This window comes from Aquarana catesbeiana, linkage group LG04 (genome assembly GCF_042186555.1).
Source record: "Aquarana catesbeiana isolate 2022-GZ linkage group LG04, ASM4218655v1, whole genome shotgun sequence".
NCBI lineage: Eukaryota > Metazoa > Chordata > Amphibia > Anura > Ranidae > Aquarana > Aquarana catesbeiana.
In genome coordinates, this window is record NC_133327.1 from 276,218,045 (window position 1) to 276,237,192 (window position 19,148).

General features: G+C 45.3%; 1 protein-coding gene across 5 annotated transcripts in view; it reads right to left on the minus strand.

Moving 5' to 3' along the window:
- EIF4G1 (eukaryotic translation initiation factor 4 gamma 1) overlaps nt 1-12,623 on the minus strand; it is a 92,113-nt gene extending 79,490 nt beyond the window's left edge. For 3 of the 5 annotated variants that reach the window (XM_073626615.1, XM_073626614.1, XM_073626613.1), the window contains exon 1: nt 12,482-12,561. The gene's annotated coding sequence lies outside the window, so the exon portion shown is untranslated. Of the gene's footprint in view, nt 1-12,481 lie in introns of all 5 variants that reach the window. The other 2 variants (XM_073626616.1, XM_073626617.1) reach the window with 2 other exon arrangements.
- Between the last annotated feature and the right edge of the window lie 6,525 nt (nt 12,624-19,148).

The window sequence follows — 19,148 nt, forward strand, 5'->3', positions numbered from 1 at the left end:
ATGTATGGTTTGGGGTATTTTACAAACTCTGAAAGCTTTACGCATAAATTATTAAAAAGTAAAACATTTGCAAAATTGATCTGGCCACCTAAGGTTAGGAGTAGAGAGCAGGGCCTGGCAGCAAAAGGGTTTACGTGTATGCAGTAATCTATTGTAGCTTATCAATCATTAGATGCAGTGCAGCATACGTTTTGATTTTTTAAGCTTCGCTCCCATTTTCACCTGGTGATCTGGCCAGTTACACACCTTCTGTATTAGTGTGCCTACGCTCTGGAAGAAAGGAGCAAGAGACACCTTTGGATAGCAACATTGTTAAAGGGTAAGTTCACCTTTACAGAAAAATCCGTAAGGTGACCTTTCACAGGACCCCCTCCTCACGCACCCCCCCACCCCCAAGTATATCTGTGTCAGGAGTTGGGGCTTAAAAATCCCGAGCTGAATGTCCAAAACGTACCTCGTCAGGGACGTTTCAAAGCATTCAATTGGTCAGCGCCGACACAATCAGCAGCTACATAACCCGTCCTGTCAGCTATGGAGAAGACGCGTGGATGCCAAGGGGATTTCTAGGCCCTGGACTCCTGACACGGATATATCGGGGCATGCCGCAGTCCAGGTCAGCTGGACTGGGGGGGGGGGGGGGTCCTGTGTAAGTTTACCTTACAGATTTATCTGTAAAGGTGAAATTACACTTTAAGTCTGGGGAAAGGGGAGTGTTCGATGTAGTAGCACAGTGTTTCTCAACCTATTGAGTGCCGTGACCCCTTGATAAAATTTCCCAAGTTGTGGGGACCCCTAACAGTACACTCGTACAGTATTAAAACCCCTTATGGTACATTTTAAGATGTACCATTCCTTCTTTGTTCTCCTTTCTTTCCCTTTTATCTCTCTCTGCTAATTTCTTGTTTTTTTCTCATTCCTCTCTCTAGCCATCTTTCTTGTTCTTTTTTCGTATTCTCTCCCTTTTTCTTTGTTCCTCCCCCTCTTTTCCTCTCTTCCATGTATTCTGTTTTTATTTCTTCTCTTACTCCTTAGTGGGGGGAATGGGATGAGTGGCAGTGCTGGGGGGAGTTCTGATCAGCCAACTCAAGGTGCTCTTGATCGAGGTCATCTGCTGATCTGAGAACTGTAGTGGGGACTTTTAATGGCAACTATAATCACATGTAGTGTTACTCACTGTGTCTCCGACTTTGTGGTGTCTTGTAGCAGTGACACCTATGCCGAAATCAGGAGATAGGGTCTTCTCCAGCCCCTCCCACTTCACATTCCTCACCAGTCAGCTGACCTCTAGTCTCTACCCCCCCCCCCCCAGCCATGCCGTGAACTGAATGGGCGGGTGCAAAGAGGCTGAGTAGGCAGCCACAGGCTCCTAGAAAAAACCCAACAGGGCGGTCACAATCTTCAGTGACAGCCCTGCAGGGCAGCCGCAAAAAGGCTGGGAGAGCAGCGTGGGCTTCAGGAACAGCCCAGGATTCCGTGACCCCTGGCAAATCATCATTTGACCCCCAGGTTGAGAACCACTGTAGTAGCAGTTCTAGATACACTATTTGAGCCAAACTCCAGCTCACACTTAAGCAGTTACTAGGGTTTCACTGATGCAGATTTAAAAAAGTAAAAAAAAAAAGTGAGTACTGATAGTTTAAATAAAGTACACGCAGATGCAGAGTACTGGCACTTTGCAGTGCGATTTGCATCAGTAAAAAATGAATGGCCACAAATTGCACTGCAAAAAAAAAAAACCATATGCAATTTGAACAGGAATGTGGAGCGCTACCTGTCCGAATAGGATGCGATTTACCCCACCGCGTGTGTGTATCCAGTATGGCAAGCACCATCTAGTGGGCAGTTCATTAAAAATGTTATAGCTCACATTTAAGTACATATCTGCTCAAATCCAAATCTGCAGTGTCCCCACCCTGTCAATGATAGATAACCACAGCCTCTGGAGGTGCTTACAGGGCTGGAGAAGTTCCGGGACCCCTGTAGGTATAGGCTGGAAGTGATGTCAGCTTGGGGGCGGACCGCCTATACATCTCCAGCAGCTGTGGTTTTCTATCATGGGCAGGATAGGGACACTATGCAGAGTTGGGTTTGAGCAGATATGTACTTTAACCGCCTTAGCCCCTTAAGATTTTACCCCCTTCCTGACCAGAGAAATTTTTACAATTTGTTACTGCGTCACTTTAACTGACAATTGCACGGTCATGCGACGTTGTACCCAATCGAAATTTGCGTCCATTTTTCCCCACAAATAGAGCTTTCTTTTGGTGTTTTTTTTGCACTATAAACGAAAAAAGAGCGACAATTTTGAAAAAAATTTTTTACTTTTAGCTATAATAAATATTCCCAAAAGTTTTTTTTAAAAAACAAAATTTCTTCATCAGTTTAGGACACTATATATATATATATATATATATATATATATATATATATATATATATATATATATATATATATATATATATATATACACACACACATATACATTTTTTTTCCCCCAAAAAATATCGCAATAAGTGTATATTGATTGGTTTGCGCAAAAGTTATAGCGTCTGCAAACTATGGGAAAGATTTGTCATTTTTATTTATTTTACTAGCAATGGCGGTGATCTGCGATTTTTAGCAGTACTGCAACATACAGATCAGAGACTTGACACTTTTTTTGGGACCATTGACAATTATACAGCGATTGGTGCTATAAAAATGGACTGATTACTGTGTAAATGTCACTGGCAGGGAAGGGGTTAACGCTAAGGGGCAATCAAGGGGTTAAATGTGTGTTCCCTCAGTGTGTTCTGTGTGGGGATGGGAGTGACTAGGAGGAGCCATATCGTTTGTTCCTACTTAGTAGGAACAAACGATATGGCTCAGCTCCTCTCTGATAGCAAACAGATTTGTGTGTTTACACACACAAATCCCCATGCTGGCAATCGCACATGGCTGGTGGCGAACGTGCCCGTCGACCATGCGCATTGGGTCCCCCGCCACGCAGTGGGCGCGCCCTCTGATGGCCGAAAACAGGTAAGACGTACCCATTCAGTATTTCCCCCAGGAGAGCCATTGTGCCACAGTATATCTGCATGTACGGTTGGCAAATGGTTAAGGGGCGTTAAAACATGTTTCATAAACTGCCCACTAGACAGCGTTTTTTTTTCTATACTGGTTCACACACACGGCGGGAAATATAATGCGATACGGACAGGAAACACACCGCATTCGTGTTCAAATAACATGCGATTCTTTGAAGTGCAATTTGCACCCATTTTGTATTCGCGCAAATACAAAGTATACGTTTCCTGAGCATTTTTCACAAGTAGGAGTACTTGTAACAAAACTCAAATAGTGCATCCCTAACATTTAAAGCGGAGCTCCACCCTGTTTTACAAGTTTTGCTCAATCACATGCCAGGACTATATTCAGTTATAAACGGATATTTTTTTTTTTCGTTTGTACCTGTGTTTTTTCAATGTCCATCTCTGCTTCCTGTCTTAGCTCCCTGCGGATATGGGCGGGTCATCTGCGGCTATTTCGTAATTTCCTTTGTAGCTGCAATGTCTCCTGGGAGCTCCTGTCATTATTCCCAGGAGTCATTACGGAGGTCTGCCGCGAGTTCTCGCGGGATTTCGATGACGACGCCCGCCCGTTGTGATGGCAACCCTGAATTTTACAGGGATGCTCACCGTAAATACTGAGCATGCGCAGGAAATAGCGGTGAATGCTGGGAGCTCAGCATTCACCAGATCCCGGAAATCCATGCTTGTGGGCTTCATATGCCCACAAGCAAGATGGGAACGGTCACGATCGAGATTTATAAGTATATATTTAAAACGAAAACGGACAGCAGCAGCTTAAAACAACTAAAACAGTGAGTGTCACTTTATGATTGTACATGTGTAATAATGATTAAAAAAAAAAAAATGGGAATGGTCGAGTGGAACCCCGCTTTAAAGTAACAGGTTTTTTTCCCTTTTGGGATACATCTTATACACAAACGAATAAAATCTGCTCACTGTAAACTAAGCACCCCCATCAGTGGTAGATAGTTTCAAACACCTCTAACTGCTACATCTAAAGGACAGCATGTTCTGTTGAAAAACAGCCTTACTAGCAAGATCACCAGGTAAAAAAGTAAAGAATCCCAAGACGGCATTCACACATGATCGAGGGCAGAATCGCCGTGATTACGCCCCGCTATTTCAAATGGCTGCAAAACGCAGGACGAGTTTGCAATTCCATTACTTCTAATGGCCCCCCAATTGCACCGTGATTTTGCTGCAGTAAGTTGCAATGTGACGTTGTCTCCCAAAAGAAGCTCATGTTCCTTTTTTGAGCAACAAGCGTCGTGCATTGAGTTTGCAGCGCAATTTACCTCACGACAAAATTGCAGCGTGACTGGGGTGCCATTAGAAGTAATGGCATGGCAAAAGTGTCCTGCGTTTTGCAGCCATTTGAAATTGCAAGGCAGAATCTCGCCGATTTGGCCTGCGATCATGTGTGAATGCAGGCTAAAAAAAAAGAAAGCCAAGTGGTTGGTCTCATCCAATCTTCTGGAGAGCCTGTGCTATGAAAGGCAGACTTGCTGGCTGGATTACTAGATGAAAATAGAAGAAAGCCTTAAAAAGAAAACCAATACAGCCATCACATCTAAAATTGGTAAGCTGTAATATAATAAAGGTTTGCTTTTGGATTTAATACTGTTTTAAATTGGATTTGACAAAATGGAGTTGATTGGCCAAGGCAGAAGAATATCGGTTTGCATCAATCAGCATTACTAAAACTTTGTTGATGAATACATCTGAATTTCGATGAATTATATTATAAGATGGTGGAAACAGATGTGAATGTGATTGATAACTTACAACAGTTACAAATAATTTGTGAGATTTTCCCTCACTTTCTGGTATGGCGGCAAAAGTTCCATCTGCAACAAGGAAAAAAAAAAGTGTCTTTATAGCTGTGTTTTTGCGTTAACCTCACTTCCTGTCTGTTAAATGTCAGGACAGGAAGTTATTACATTTCACTAATTGAGTTGTGAATAGCAGTAAAAACCCAACTGGAGATCCAAACACCGCAAATTCAAAGCAAATATGGGAATAGCATATTTTATAAAGATGGGCAGTTTTCTACTCTTTGGTTTATCCGCTTGCCGACCGTATACTGCATGTATACGGCAGCAAGCCGGCTCCCCAGGTGCAGGATCACGTACCTGTACGTGATCCTGCAGTTCAGGGTCAGGGGCGCACACGGCGGTGATTGGATACAGCGGTGGCCAATCAGCAGGCCAAGCGGACGCAATGTCCGCCGATCATTCGGGACACAGACAGAACGGTGGTCTGCCTATGTAAACAAGGCAGATCGCCGTTCTATGAGAATGGAAGGTTGTGATCCCTTGCTCCTGCAAGGCAAGAACATGGATCTCTGCCTATCCATAGTACAAGCACCTCCCCCACACTTAGTAAGCACTCCCCCTAGGCACACATTTAACCCTTTGACCGCCCCTGATATTAACCCCTTCACTGCCAGTGTCATTAGCACAGTGACAGTGCATATTTTTAGCATTGATCACTCTATTAGTGTCACTGGTCCCCAAAAAGTGTCACTTAGTGTCCATCACAATGTCACAGTCCTGCTATAAGTCACAGACTGCCTTATTTACTAGTAAAAAAAAAAAATCCATAAATCTATCCCATTGCTAGATGCTATAACTTTTGCGCAAACCAATCAATATACACTTATTTGGATTTTTTTTATAACAATATGTAGCAAAATACATATTGGCCTGAATTGATGAAGAATTCGATTTGTTTTTTTTTTTTTTTTCCTTTTTGGATAGGTTTTAAAAGAAGAAAGTAAGAAACAGGTTTGTTTTTTTAACTGGTAGGTCTTTGTTTTTAGCGCAAAAAAAAAAAAAAAGAATAAAAAACCACCACAGGAGGTGATCAAATACCACCAAAAGAAAGCTCCATTTGTGGGGAAAATTGGACACAAATTATATTGCTGTACCTATACAATTGTCAGTTAAATTAATGCAGTGCCGTATTGCAAAAAAATGGCCTGGTCATGAAGGGGAATAAACCTTCCGAAGCTGAAGTGGTTAAAGTGGCTGTGAAGCCTAAACATTTCACTATAGGCAAAACTTAACATTTTGGATAGAGCACGGGAGGATTATAATCCCTTTCAGATATTTTTTCGCCATCTGTGTCCCATTGCTGAGATTTCCCCCTCACTTCCTGTTTTATAGCCAAACAGGAAGTGAGAGGAAATCCATGCAAATTAAGGGAATTCCTTGGGGACCCCCAGGTCACCAGAACTAGTGTCCCCATTGGATGTTTTGCCCTCTATTACTTTTCAGGAGACAACCCAAAATGTGGGCTTTTTCTTTACTTTAAATAATAATGGTAAAACAGGACAAAGAGTAGATCTCCTCCAACAGCGGCACATGCAGCAATAAAAAAAAAAAACAAAAAAACTGACAAACGTTCCGATCCTTTTTCACTATCCAAAACAAAAAGTTTTGCCTTTAATCAATTTTCAGCATTCAGTACGTCGCACTTTGAATGACAAATTGCGACATTCTACATTGTACCCATATGAAACGTATTTTTTTCATACAAATAGAGCTTGGGAGTGAGCATGCACAAGTGCCCCCCATAGCAAGCAGCTTGCTATGGTGACACTCAGCAGGGGGGAGGGCCCAGAGTGCCAGTGGGGGACCTGAGAAGAGGATCAGGGCTGCTCTGTGCAAAACCAATGTACAGAACAGGAAAGTATGATGTTTGCTGTTTATTTTTTTTTTTTTTTTATTGCCTAAAGGTAAAGAAAAAAAAAAAGTAGCAGTATGTGTATCGCCCCCTCATCCCTCTTCTAATTCCCCCACTCAATCAAATGCTGTGCCCAGAAGCAGAGGCTCCCTCCTCTCTGCATGCCCTAAAATTATTTTTAATGTATTTTATCTGAAAATATAGGTTTACATTAGAATGTGTGTAAATATAAAAAGCAGTCCTGTGTTAAAAAGATAAAAATTTTTTTTTTTTTTTCAATAAAACTGCTTAAAAGCGACTGTAAAGGCTCAGGTTTTTTTGGTTTTGTTAAATAAACAGGTTATACTTACCTGCTCTGTGCAATGGTAATGCCCACAAACTTCCTCTTGTGGGATTATCCCCCAGTGCTTTAGGCCCCTCCTCTCCGCATCCCCATAGGAAGGTGCTTCCTATTGTTGGGGACATCTGGAGGCTCACTCCTGAACAGCCCCTTCATACTATCTATTAAAGTATTAAAATGTAACAACGGCTGTGGGGGGAGGAACCCCCTGATTGTTGTCACAGAGAAGGGAGGGTATGCTGAACATATTACATCCTAAATATGGGTGTAACATGTTCAAAAGGTGAACTTATCCTTCAAGAATGGTGCTACACATGTGATTAGTCACAACACCAGCCTTTTGATAGTTTAACTGCTTCAGATCCGCGCTATAGCCTAATGACGGCTACAGCGTGGACCTACGTTGCTGGGGGTACGTCTATTGATGTCCTCCCGTGCCCGAGCGGTCTGCGTGCCCCCCGGCAGGGCGCATGCAGCATGCTCTGTGATCAGCGAATCTTTGAGACTCAACTGATCACAGATTGGAGTAAGGGGTTGATCCCAACCCCTTAGCACGTGATCAGCTGTCAGCCAATGACAGCTGATCGTGTGATGTAAACAAAGCCGGTAATCGGCTATTTTTTTTCCTCGCGCCGACAGCGTGAGGAGAAAAAAAAAAGCCGATCTCTATCGGCTGTGAGAGGGACATCAGTCCCAATCAAGGAGAGCTGCACCTGGGTCATCTGTGCCCACCTGTGCCACTTAGCAGTACACAATCAGTGCCCCAATCAACAGTGCTGCCCATTAGTGCCGCCTCATCAGCGCACATCAATGAAGGAGAAAAATTACCCGTTTGAAAAATTTTATAACAAACTATGAAAAACATGATTTTTTTTCTTTAAAATTTTCCATCTTCTTTTGTTTGTTTAGCAAAAAATAAAAATCCCAGTTGTGATCAAATACCACCAAAAGAAAGCTCTATTTGTGTGAAAAAAATGATAATTTAATTTGGGTAAAGTGTTGTATGACCGCGCAATTGTCATTCAAAGTGCGTCAGCGCTGAAAATTGGTCTGGGCAGGAGGGGGAATTTAAGTGCCCAGTAAGCAAGCGGTTAACAGTTTGATGGAGAGCACAAGAAACTATGACTGTTGTTTGTGGCATGCCTTGAATGTAACGGTTTCAGGAAACTGTTAAACCAGTGGGTTCAGTTACATTTCAACCACCTCAATACAGGGCATACACCTTCCTGCCCAGGCCATTTTTTAGCTTTCAGCGCTCTCACACTTTGAATGACAATTGTGCGGTCATGCAACACTACCCAAATTTATTTTTTTATCTTTTTCTTTGCACAAATAGAACTTTCTTTTGGTGGCATTTTTTCACTGCTGGGATTTTTTTTGTAAAAAAATTAAAGGACCGAAAATAAAAATTTTGTAAATAAGTAATTTTTCTCCTACAATGATGTGCGCTGATGAGGCGGCACTAATATGCCGCACTGAGAGGTGGCACTGATAGGCGGTGCTGATGGGCATTACCGATGAGCAGGCACTGACTAGCATCACTTATGGGCACCGATTGGTGGCATACATGGGGCTTTCCTGTAATCAGGACACTGATGTCCAGTGCCCTTATTACCTGCCCAGGTCTCCTCTGCGCTGATCGGCACTCCTCGCCACACACACTGTCAGTGTGAGGCGAGGAGAGCCAATTCGCAAATTCCATCTTTACATGTCACTGGCTGTGATGGGACACAGCCGATCACATGATTAAAGAGATCGGGGTCATGCTGTGTCCTAGCAACACAGCACGACCGCGATCGGCTTGCCGCGGGCACATGCAATAGCGGCCATTCTGGGAGGACGTCGTATAACGTCCTCCCAGAATGAGAGCCGCACGCGGTTAAAGCAGTAGTAAGCCCTCGTTCACATTCAAGCAACTTGACAGGTCGAATCGCATGTCGCAGCCTATTTCCAGCAATGGCATCGTTCTAATCGGTGCAGCACCGATTTGCAAAAGTAGTTTCACTACTTTTGCCGATTTTTGGTGCGATTTCAAATAGAAAGATGTGCATTAAGCCGCACAAAATCAAAGCAGTGTTCAATGTGAACAACGGCTAAATCCAAAAAGAAAGCATATTACAGCTTATCAATTCTTAGATGTGATGGCTGCATTTAATTTAGGCTCTTTCTTCTTTTCAATACCGTAATCCAGCCAGCAAGTCTGTTTTTCACAGCATAAGCTCTCCAGCAGATTGTATCACTTCACATGGATAAGAGAAACCATGCAACACTGACAGGGGTAATTTTAAAATTATCTACTTTTACATAAAATCTTTACTCCAAAAGGAAACAAACTGTTACTGCTTCTAAAGTGTGAGCTGGGGTTTGGCTTTAGTGTATCTAAATCTGCTAACACTCCCCTCCCTGACAGACAATGCTGCTGTGCCTCCTGTGTTCATTCCTCCAGAATTGTGTCTTTCTTCTTCAGGTGGTGTGTTACTGGCCAGGTTACAAGGTGAAAACAGAGTAAAGATGCCAAAGGAAAACTGATGCCGTCAACACACGATTGGTAAGCTGCAATAAAATTTTTAGATTTTGGGTTTAATAGCACTTTAAGGGTAGTAGAGAAATCAATAGATCTGCTGGCAGGGTCCACATCAATTAACTACCTAGATTGCTCAACAGTGCTCTGGTAGTTCATTGAGAACAAGCTGACAGCCTTCGCAAAGGCTGTTGGTACTTGTAGTTTCACATCCACGGAACTCTAAATGAAGGATGCAGCCAGGTTGGCGGAGCCTCTTGCAGCCGTGACTTTTTTTTATTGCGACAGCCAGCAGAGGGAGAAGATCCCCAGCTTGCTGTCACAGTGCGGACTCAGGATGGAAGTGAGGGCAAAGGGGTGCTGCAGCAGTAACATGTTACACCCTGAATACAGATGTAACATGTAATAAAAGGTGAACTTATCCTTTAAAGTGGAAGTAAAACCTGCTATTTTTTTTTCAGCCAAGGAAGCTGCCATCTTGGGCTCTGTTTGATCCTCAACTGCCATGGTGCTGCACGTGTGTCAGTTAAGACACCAGCCATCAGATGGTTTGACAGCTTGGTTGAGCGCACAACCAATGTGACAGTTACATTCCCAGCATGCTGGGAATGTAACTTTTTTTAAACTGTTAAATAGATGGGTTTACCTCCACTTTAATGCTACTGATAAAGAGCTACACTACTGTTTACACTCACTGATGCCAAAAAAACTATTCCCCCTGACCAGAGTCCAGGCCCCCCCCCCCCTAAAATATGATGGGCAGTAAACTGGCCTTTTGTGTATAAAGTTCAGAGACTCCCTGTCTAGGGCAGGGATGCCCAAACTACGGCCCTCCAGCTGTCGCGGAACTACACGTTCCGTAAGGCATTGTAAAACTCTGACATTCACAGACATGACTAGGCATGATGGGAATAATAGTTCCTGAACAACTGGAGGGCCATAGTTTAGAGACCCTTGGTCTAGGGGATTAAAAAAAAAAAAAGCTTATACTTACCTGATCCTCCAGTGCACCTGGAAACGCACTCCCACGCGATCCAGCAGTGGACTGTTTCTGACATTCTCATGTCCAGAGCAGGTCTATGAGCATCACGACACCAGGAACAGTCTACTGCACAAGACAAGGGGGGAGCAGGAGCCACAGGGCAGTCTCGTGCATGGAGGATGAGGCAAGCATATCTCAGTTCCTCAGCCCCCTAAACCAGGGATTTCCAAACTATGGCCCTCCAGCTGTTTCAGAACTACACATACCATGAGGCATTGTAAAACTGACATTCACAGACATAACTAGGCATGATGGGAATTGTAGTTCCTGAACAACTGGATGGCCATAGTTTGAAGACCCTTGACCAAGACAAAAATGAGCAGTTGACCCATGCAGTCTGGGTACAGCCCCACTGCATGGGAAAAAAAAATTGCACGGAGTTGTGCTTTAAAAGAATGTCGTATTTATGAAAGCTATTTTTTTTATCTAAAGAAAATTCCCAAAACATGACTTACAGGAGGTACCCGAGGTTAGGAAACATTGCCCTATGTGAATATCTCAATCTTACACAGTGATAAGAATATAACAGCTTCCATTAATTACAAACATTAAGAAACAAAGGTTAATGTTCCATGTGTGCATCAGTAGAATTGTTAGTGAAAATATAACAGCTGGTGGCATGACTGGTGTAAAGTGTGATGACGATGCATGAGGGGGGGTGGGAAAGGGGAATAATGACTTGACAAAATACCAATGTTCCCATATGTAGTAAAATGACTAGCATTAGCAGCCATACCCCCAGCAGAACTTCCTTAGTCACGGGGCTGAGTTAGTAACTGCAGCTCGTCTGTAACATGTGAAGGCAGCAAGTGATGAAATCTATGCGAACACAAGGAACATTGCCAAAAAAAAAGGGCCTGAAAACAAGAAACGCAAGAGGGGAAAAAAATAGAAATATCCCCAGCCACAAAGTGCAGGCTAACCTTGATCACTGACGACAGACACAAAAGGCTCCATTCTACGACCTCTGCACCAGCTTTATTTTAACCGCTTAATAGATTTTCATGTCTCGTGGAAAAAAAAAAAAATTGGTTGAGTTTTGGGCAATGAGGATCCTGTGTGGCACAGGGCCTCAATAAACAGACTGCCCACATGTCAGGTACGGGCCTGTACACACGTGTGCTGGGTGTACAGGAACACATCCCCTGCCGGTGTGCAGGTCACATGTGACTGGACCGGCTGCCTCATGATCCCACTTGTAGAAAAGGGAACAAAGTAGAACGCAGGGTGACAGGCGGGTCATTGTGCCCCCCCCCCCCCCCCGTGGATGGGATGAATGAGAGGCACACAGACCCCACCATCCCCCCCCCCCCCACACCAGTGACGTCACATGGCAGGAGCTCCCCCTTCCCCCCACAATGCAGGTGAATGTCACCCTGTGGGGTAGAGGGGGGGCGGGCACTGGCCTGGTCTCCTGACACTCTAGGCCTTATAGACTGTATACATGTGCGGGGACACATATGATGTCAGTGCAGACGTGTGATGTCATTCATTCTCACGCTGGGCTCTGCCATACGTGGCACATGCCACCCTCTACTCCTCACACAGCGCCTCCCTTCCCCCTCCGGATACCACTCTCAGCCCACCGCTTGTCAGGGAAGCGGCTTCTGCCGACCGGCGCTGGGCTAGGCTGCCGGAGGAGGGGGGGGGGAGAGGGCCTGGGCGACAGCGCACAGCAAGCCGGCTAACGGAACATACGTATAAGGCCGGACCGGGCACACAGGCCTCCGTGCACCATGCGGATGAGTGCCAGGCGCCGGAGAAAACGGCTACAGTAGAGGATGGGATCGGATTCGTAGCCGGGCCCCGCCGAGTCTCACCTGCTCTCCTTAGTCCGCGCAGCCGGGCGCAGCCGCACCAGCCAGATAGCCCATTTCCGGATCCCGGCGACGTACTACGCAAGCGCACATTCCGAATACGTGACGTAGGAGAGCGGAAAGGGCCGAGCCTCGCTAAGAGCTGCGTCGGCTTCCACGCTGATGTCACGTGGGGGCTGTGCAACCGGCGAGTGCAGAGGATGGGCGGGGTCAGGGGCATGTGATATGTACATAGGGCTGTGCGGGAGGAAGGGCGGCATGTAGGCTTATTAAATGCAGATGGTGCTTAGTGAGTTCCCGTGCTGTGTACGTGCGGTGGGTTAGTGATTCGGTACTGAAGCTACAGGGTCCCTGTCATGACTCATGGGTCTATATCCGAGGGTCAGGGATGAAGACAGAGAAAGTGGGCTATACTATGTTACAAGGAGTTGGGGAATAGTGGGCTATACCATGTTCATAGCTCCCAACTGTCCCTGATTTGGAGCAATGTCCCTCTTTCCTCCTCATTTGTCCCTCATTTTGGTCTGATATATATATATATATATATATATATATATAGATGTATATAAAAGTCACTTTTTATCTTTCAAAAAGTGTTTCAAGTGCTAAATATTTCATCCAAATTCTAAATGGCTGCATTTGTAAAAGCCAATATAAAGGAATAGTAGTAGTAAAAAAAAAAGCCCTTGTGGATTTAATTAACCTTATTTTTGGTTAATTCTCCTTGAAGGGGGCGTGCCCTATGCCTACATACATTTGGTAGTAGGTGTCCCTCATTCTCATCTCAAAATATTGGGAGGTATGCATGTTACATGGAGTCGGGGAATAGTGGGCTATACTATGGTACAAGGAGTCGGGGAATAGTGGGCTATACTATGGTACAAGGAGTTGGGGAATAGTGGGCTATACTATGGTACAAGGAGTTGGGGAATAGTGGGCTATATCATGTTACATGGAGTCGGGGAATAGTGGGCTATACTATGGTACAAGGAGTTGGGGAATAGTGGGCTATACCATGTTACAAGGTGTTGGGGAATAGTGGGCTATACCATGTTATAAGGAGTTGGGGAATAGTGGGCTATACCATGTTACAAGGTGTTGGGGAATAGTGGGCTATACCATGCTATAAGGAGTTGGGGAATAGTGGGCTATACCACGTTACAAGGTGTTGAGGAATAGTGGGCTATACCATGTTACAAGGAGTTGGGGAATAGTGGGCTATACCATGTTACAAAGAGTTGGGGAATAGTTGGCTATACCATGTTACAAGGAGTTGGGGAATAGTTGGCTATACCATGTTATAAGGAGTTGGGGAATAGTGGGCTATACCATGTTACAAGGAGTTGGGAAATAGTTGGCTATACAATGTTACAAAGAGTTGGGGAATAGTTGGCTATACCATGTTATAAGGAGTTGGGGAATAGTGGGCTATAACATGTTACAAGGAGTTGGGGAATAGTGGGCTATACCATGTTACAAGGAGTTGGGGAATAGTGGGCTGCTCCACATGACACTGCATGCGATAATAGATGCTGTTCCACATTACACTGCATGTGATAATACGCAGGGGTTGACAGGCAACTTTTGGCCCTGGGGGTAAGTACAACCCAGAAGCAAAGTAGTGCACCGCTCAAGGTAGTCACCCTTGAAGTTCCACCTCCACTGCACAAGCAAAGGGCCCTGCACATAGCAGAAAGTCTGAAGTAAAGAAGAGACAATCCAGAGGCCCATGGTGCAGTGATTTGGCCCCCTCTCACTGTCCCTTTTCCCTGCCTCCTCCCATCCTCCATTCCAGGTTGAAGCTCCTCTCCAGGTACTCTCTGCTCACTGAGCAGGTTGGGCTGGACCGCAACTGCTCCACTGACTCCGGGTTCCTGAACTGACCAGCCGGGGCTGCAGAGGGGAGCTGGGGCTAGCCAGGGGAGAAGAGCCTCCTGTAGGGCACGGAGTCGGCTTCTGCTCAGACATGGCACACACCATCTATGGAGGTGCCTGCGCACTGTTCCTGTCCTCAGTACAAATGGCCACTGCCACAACTTATAACTGGCCTTTGCAGCAAGGAGCACATGGAAGGGCGACACATTTCAAACAAAACAAAAAGAAATTCCGAGCTCAACTTACCGACCAGCTTGCAACCAACCAAATTATCCTGTCTAACAGTATGCGTTAAAAACAAGTTTCGTTTGCACACATTTGCAAATACGTTCATGAGCAGCAGAGCCACTTCACAGCACCCCAGTATTATCTGCAGTCCTAAGGCTTTGTTCACACTTATGTGAACTGGATTCGGGTTTCTCCACATCCAAATCGCATGACAGGAGAGTGTGACCGGCTCTCAATAAAACCATTTCACACATCTCCGGGGCAGCCGCAGAGCTCATAGCAAAAGGGTCCTTTGCATCTTTGGCTCAGTTTTACGTCCAAATTCAGGCAAAAATTCAGACCTAAAACAGTGAACAGAGACGCACTGGACCCCCTGCTTTGCTCCGTACATAGTGTTATCTCCTGTCATTCGCATGACAGGAGAGTGTGACCGGCTCTCAATAAAGCCGTTTCACACATCTCCGGGGCAGCTGCAGAGCTCATAGCAAAAGGGTCCTTTGCATCTTTGGCTTATTTTTACGTCAATAAAGCCATTTCACACATCTCCGGGGCAGCTGCAGAGCTCATAGCAAAAGGGTCCTTTGCAACTTTGGCTCAGTTTTACGTCCAAATTCAGACCTAAAACGGTGAACGGGAACGCACTGGACCCCCTGCTGTGCCCCGTACATAGTGTTAACCCAGCCTAACTCTACAAATTTTAAGAGCCTCAATAGTAGAAGCACATGCATTATAATGGATAGGCAGAGGGCAGATAAGCCTGGAGGGAGCCCACCCCTCCTTAAAGGCACAGAGGCACACTGGACACCCAGATTATAGAACAATGGCAGCAAAGGTACCCAGTGTGTCCCCTTGCCAGTATTCCAATAGTACAAACAAATGGCCACTGCCCCCACCTGCAACTGGGCTTCATAGCAAAGAGCACATGGAAGGGTGATGCATGTCAAACAAAAAACAATGAAAATTCCAAGCTCAACTTGCCGACCAGCCATCCATCAGCCGAATTATCCTATCTAACAGGATCCTGTCAATCTAGGCTCACATGTTCTCTGCCTATCCATTGTAATGGATGAGTTAGGACTGCAGATAATACTGGTCAGAGCCATGTGCAGTGGCTCTGCAGCTTACGCATGATTTGCAAATGCGTGCAAACTAAACCTCTTTTTAACATATACTGTTAGTATAATTTGCAAGGCTAATTGGCAGACTCTGAGACTTCTATAGGTAGACAGCTATAGAGTGGAAGGCCTCCAGCTGGACACCACTTCTGTATAGGGATGAGCCGAGCACCCTCTGGTTCGATTCACACCAGAACCTGCGAACGGACCGAAAGTTTGCACGAACTTTAGAACCCGTTAAAGTCTATGGGACTATGGGTCAAAAGTGCTAATTTTAAAGGCTAATATGCACGTTATTGTCCTAAAAAGGGTTTGGGGACCTGGGTCCTACCCCAGGGGACATGTATCAATGCAAAAAAAAGTCTTAAAAACGTCCGTTTTTTCGGGAGCAGTGATTTTAATGATGCTTAAAGTGAAAAAAAGTGAAATATTCTTTTAAATATTCTACCTGGGGGGTGTCTATAGTATGCCTGTAAAGTGACATGTGTTTCCCGTTCTTAGAACAGTCCCTGCACAAAATGACATTTGTAAAGGAATAAAAGTCATTTAAAACTGCTTGCAGCGTTAATGTAATGTCAGGTCCCGGCAATATGGATGAAAATCAGTGAGACAAACGGCATGGGTACCCCCCCCAGTCCATTACCAGGCCCTTTGGGTCTTGTATGGATATTAAGGGGAACCCCGCACCCAAAAAAAGGCCCTATATAGTCTGAACAGCAGTATACAGGCGGTGCAAACAAGACAGGAACTGTAGGTTTGCTGTTAAGTAGAATCTGTTTGTAATTTTGAACTGGTACATTTTTAAAGTGTAGCTCCAGCCAAAAAATCTATTTTTAAGCTTTTTGGAAAACATAGGGAAGGGTTATCACCCTGTAACATTTTTTTTTGCTGTCTGTGCACCTCTTCAGAAGATTTCACCTCACTTTCTGTCCCAATGACAAAGGTTTTTTGAAAATTTGGGGTTTTTAGTGAAACAAGGATTAGTGATAAAGCATCAGTGGAGAGGAGACACATTTTTCCTATATTAACTCTTACAGGAGAGAATTTCCCTTCCTAGGGGTAGATTTCATCTCACTTCCTGTTGTCTCCTTCCGTTTGCAAGTAGGAGTCGTTTGTAAGTTGGATGTTTGAAAGTGGGGGCCTGCCCTATATACTCTGCAGAAATTGGGGCCTTAGGTGTTGGTGTTGCCACAACACTGTAAGCCCTCACAGTTACTCTTGGTGGGCGCAGGAACGGGCCCTGCTGTGAAATATAAGATCAAGAATTGTAATTACATGCCATTGTTGAACAGTGGTAGAAAAATTGGGCCTTTGGTGGTGCTGGTGCCACAACACTGTAAGTTCTCACAGTTACTCTTGGTGGGCGCAGGAGCGGGCCCTGCTGTGAAATATTATATCAAGAATTGTAATTACATGCACCTGTTGAACAGGGGCAGAAAAATTGGGCCTTTGGTGGTGGTGTTGCCACAACACTGTAAGCCCTCACAGTTACTCTTGGTGGGCACAGGAACAGGCCCTGCTGTGAAATATAAGATCAAGAATTGTAGTTACATGCCATTGTTGAACAGTGGTAGAAAAATTGGGCCTTTGGTGGTGCTGGTGCCACAACACTGTAAGTTCTCACAGTTACTCTTGGTGGGCGCAGGAACGGGCCCTGCTGTGAAATATTATATCAAGAATTGTAATTACATGCACCTGTTGAACAGGGGCAGAAAAATTGGGCCTTTGGTGGTGGTGTTGCCACAACACTGTAAGCCCTCACAGTTACTCTTGGTGGGCGCAGGAATGGGCCCTGCTGTGAAATATTAGAACAAGAATTGTAATTACATGTCCCTGTTGAACAGGGGCAGAAAAGTTGGGCCGTAGGCACTGGTGCCACAACACTGCAACCCTTCCAAGATGCTAAAGTTGGAGTGCAGGAATGAGCCCTGCTGCAAAGTATTGCATCAAAAATTGTAATTATACGACCCTGCTAAACAGGGGCTGAAAAATTGGGCCTTGGGCACTGGTGCTGGTGCCACAACACTGCAACCTCTAACAGATTCTCTAGTTGGAGCACAGGAATGAGCCCTGCTGCAAAGAATTGCATCAAAAATTGTAATTACATGCCACTGTTAAACAGGGGCAGAAAAATTGGGCCTTAACCACTGCTGCCACAACACTGCAACCCCTCACAGATACTATAGTTGGAGCGCAGGAATGAGCCCTGCTGCACAGCATTGCATCAAAAATTGTACTTATACGCCCCTGTTAAACAGGGGCAGAAAAATTGGGCCTTAGCCACTGGTGGCGGTGCCCAGAACCAAAAATGTTCTTACAAGCTATCAGTATGAAAATTGAGGAGGAAGAGGATTGTCACTCAGCATAACAGGATAGTCACTCAGCATAGGCAGTCTTGAAGGGATCTCACATTAAAAAAAATAATAATTCAGTTACATCAGCATCAGGTGCTTGGTAGCTGGTGATCCAAGACTGATTCATTTTTATGAAGGTCAGCCGATCGACCGATTCGGTGGACAGGCGCACCCTGTGATCGGTTACAAAGCCTTCAGCAGCACTGAATGTGCCTTCCAAAAGAATGCTGGATGCAGGACAGGCCAGTAGCTCAATTGCATACTGTGCAAGCTCTGGCCAGTGATCCATCCTCAAGACCCAGTAACCCAGAGGATTTTCGGTGGGAAAGGTGTCCAAGTCTGATCTTGCCTCTAGGTAATCCTGCACCATGTGAATCAGATGCTGGCGATGGTTGCTGGAACCGATCATACCTTGGGGCCGCGGACTAAAAAATTGTCTGAACCCATCAGTCAGACGGCCACCTTCTCCACCGCTCCTTCTGTGACTGACCGAAGCCTCAGCAACACTTTTGTCCAGGAGGGCCAGGAAATTGTGACCTCCCAGGCTCTGGAAACGCATTGCACAAACCTTTCTGCAAGGCCTCCCGAAGATGTTTCATCCTCTGCTCCCTCTGTGACGGCAAGATAAGGTCCGCAACCTTACCCTTATAATGTGGATGAAGGAGGGTTGCCAGCCAGTAATGATCCCTCCCCTTGATACCACAAATACGAGCGCCTTCCGCAGGCTTTGCAGGATCAGGGAGGCCATGCATCGTAGGTTTGCTGAGGCATTCGGTCCAGAGACCTCTGGGTCACTAAGGATGACATGATCCGCAGCCACCTCCTCCCAGCCACGTACAACTCCATGGGTTTCTTCGGACTGTAAATGATCCCTTGAAGACTGCTGCTGATGCTGAGTGCCAGGCTCCACCTCCATGCTGACACAATTCTCCTCCTCCTCGTCCTCTTACTGTGTGATCGGCGGGCACGCAGGAACAATGTCTGTATAAAGGGGGCCTTGAGAGGTAAGGAAGACCTCCTCTTCCTCCCTCTGTTCTGCCTCAAGAGCCCTGTCCATTATTCCACACAGCGTGTGCTCCAACAGGTGGACAAGAGGGA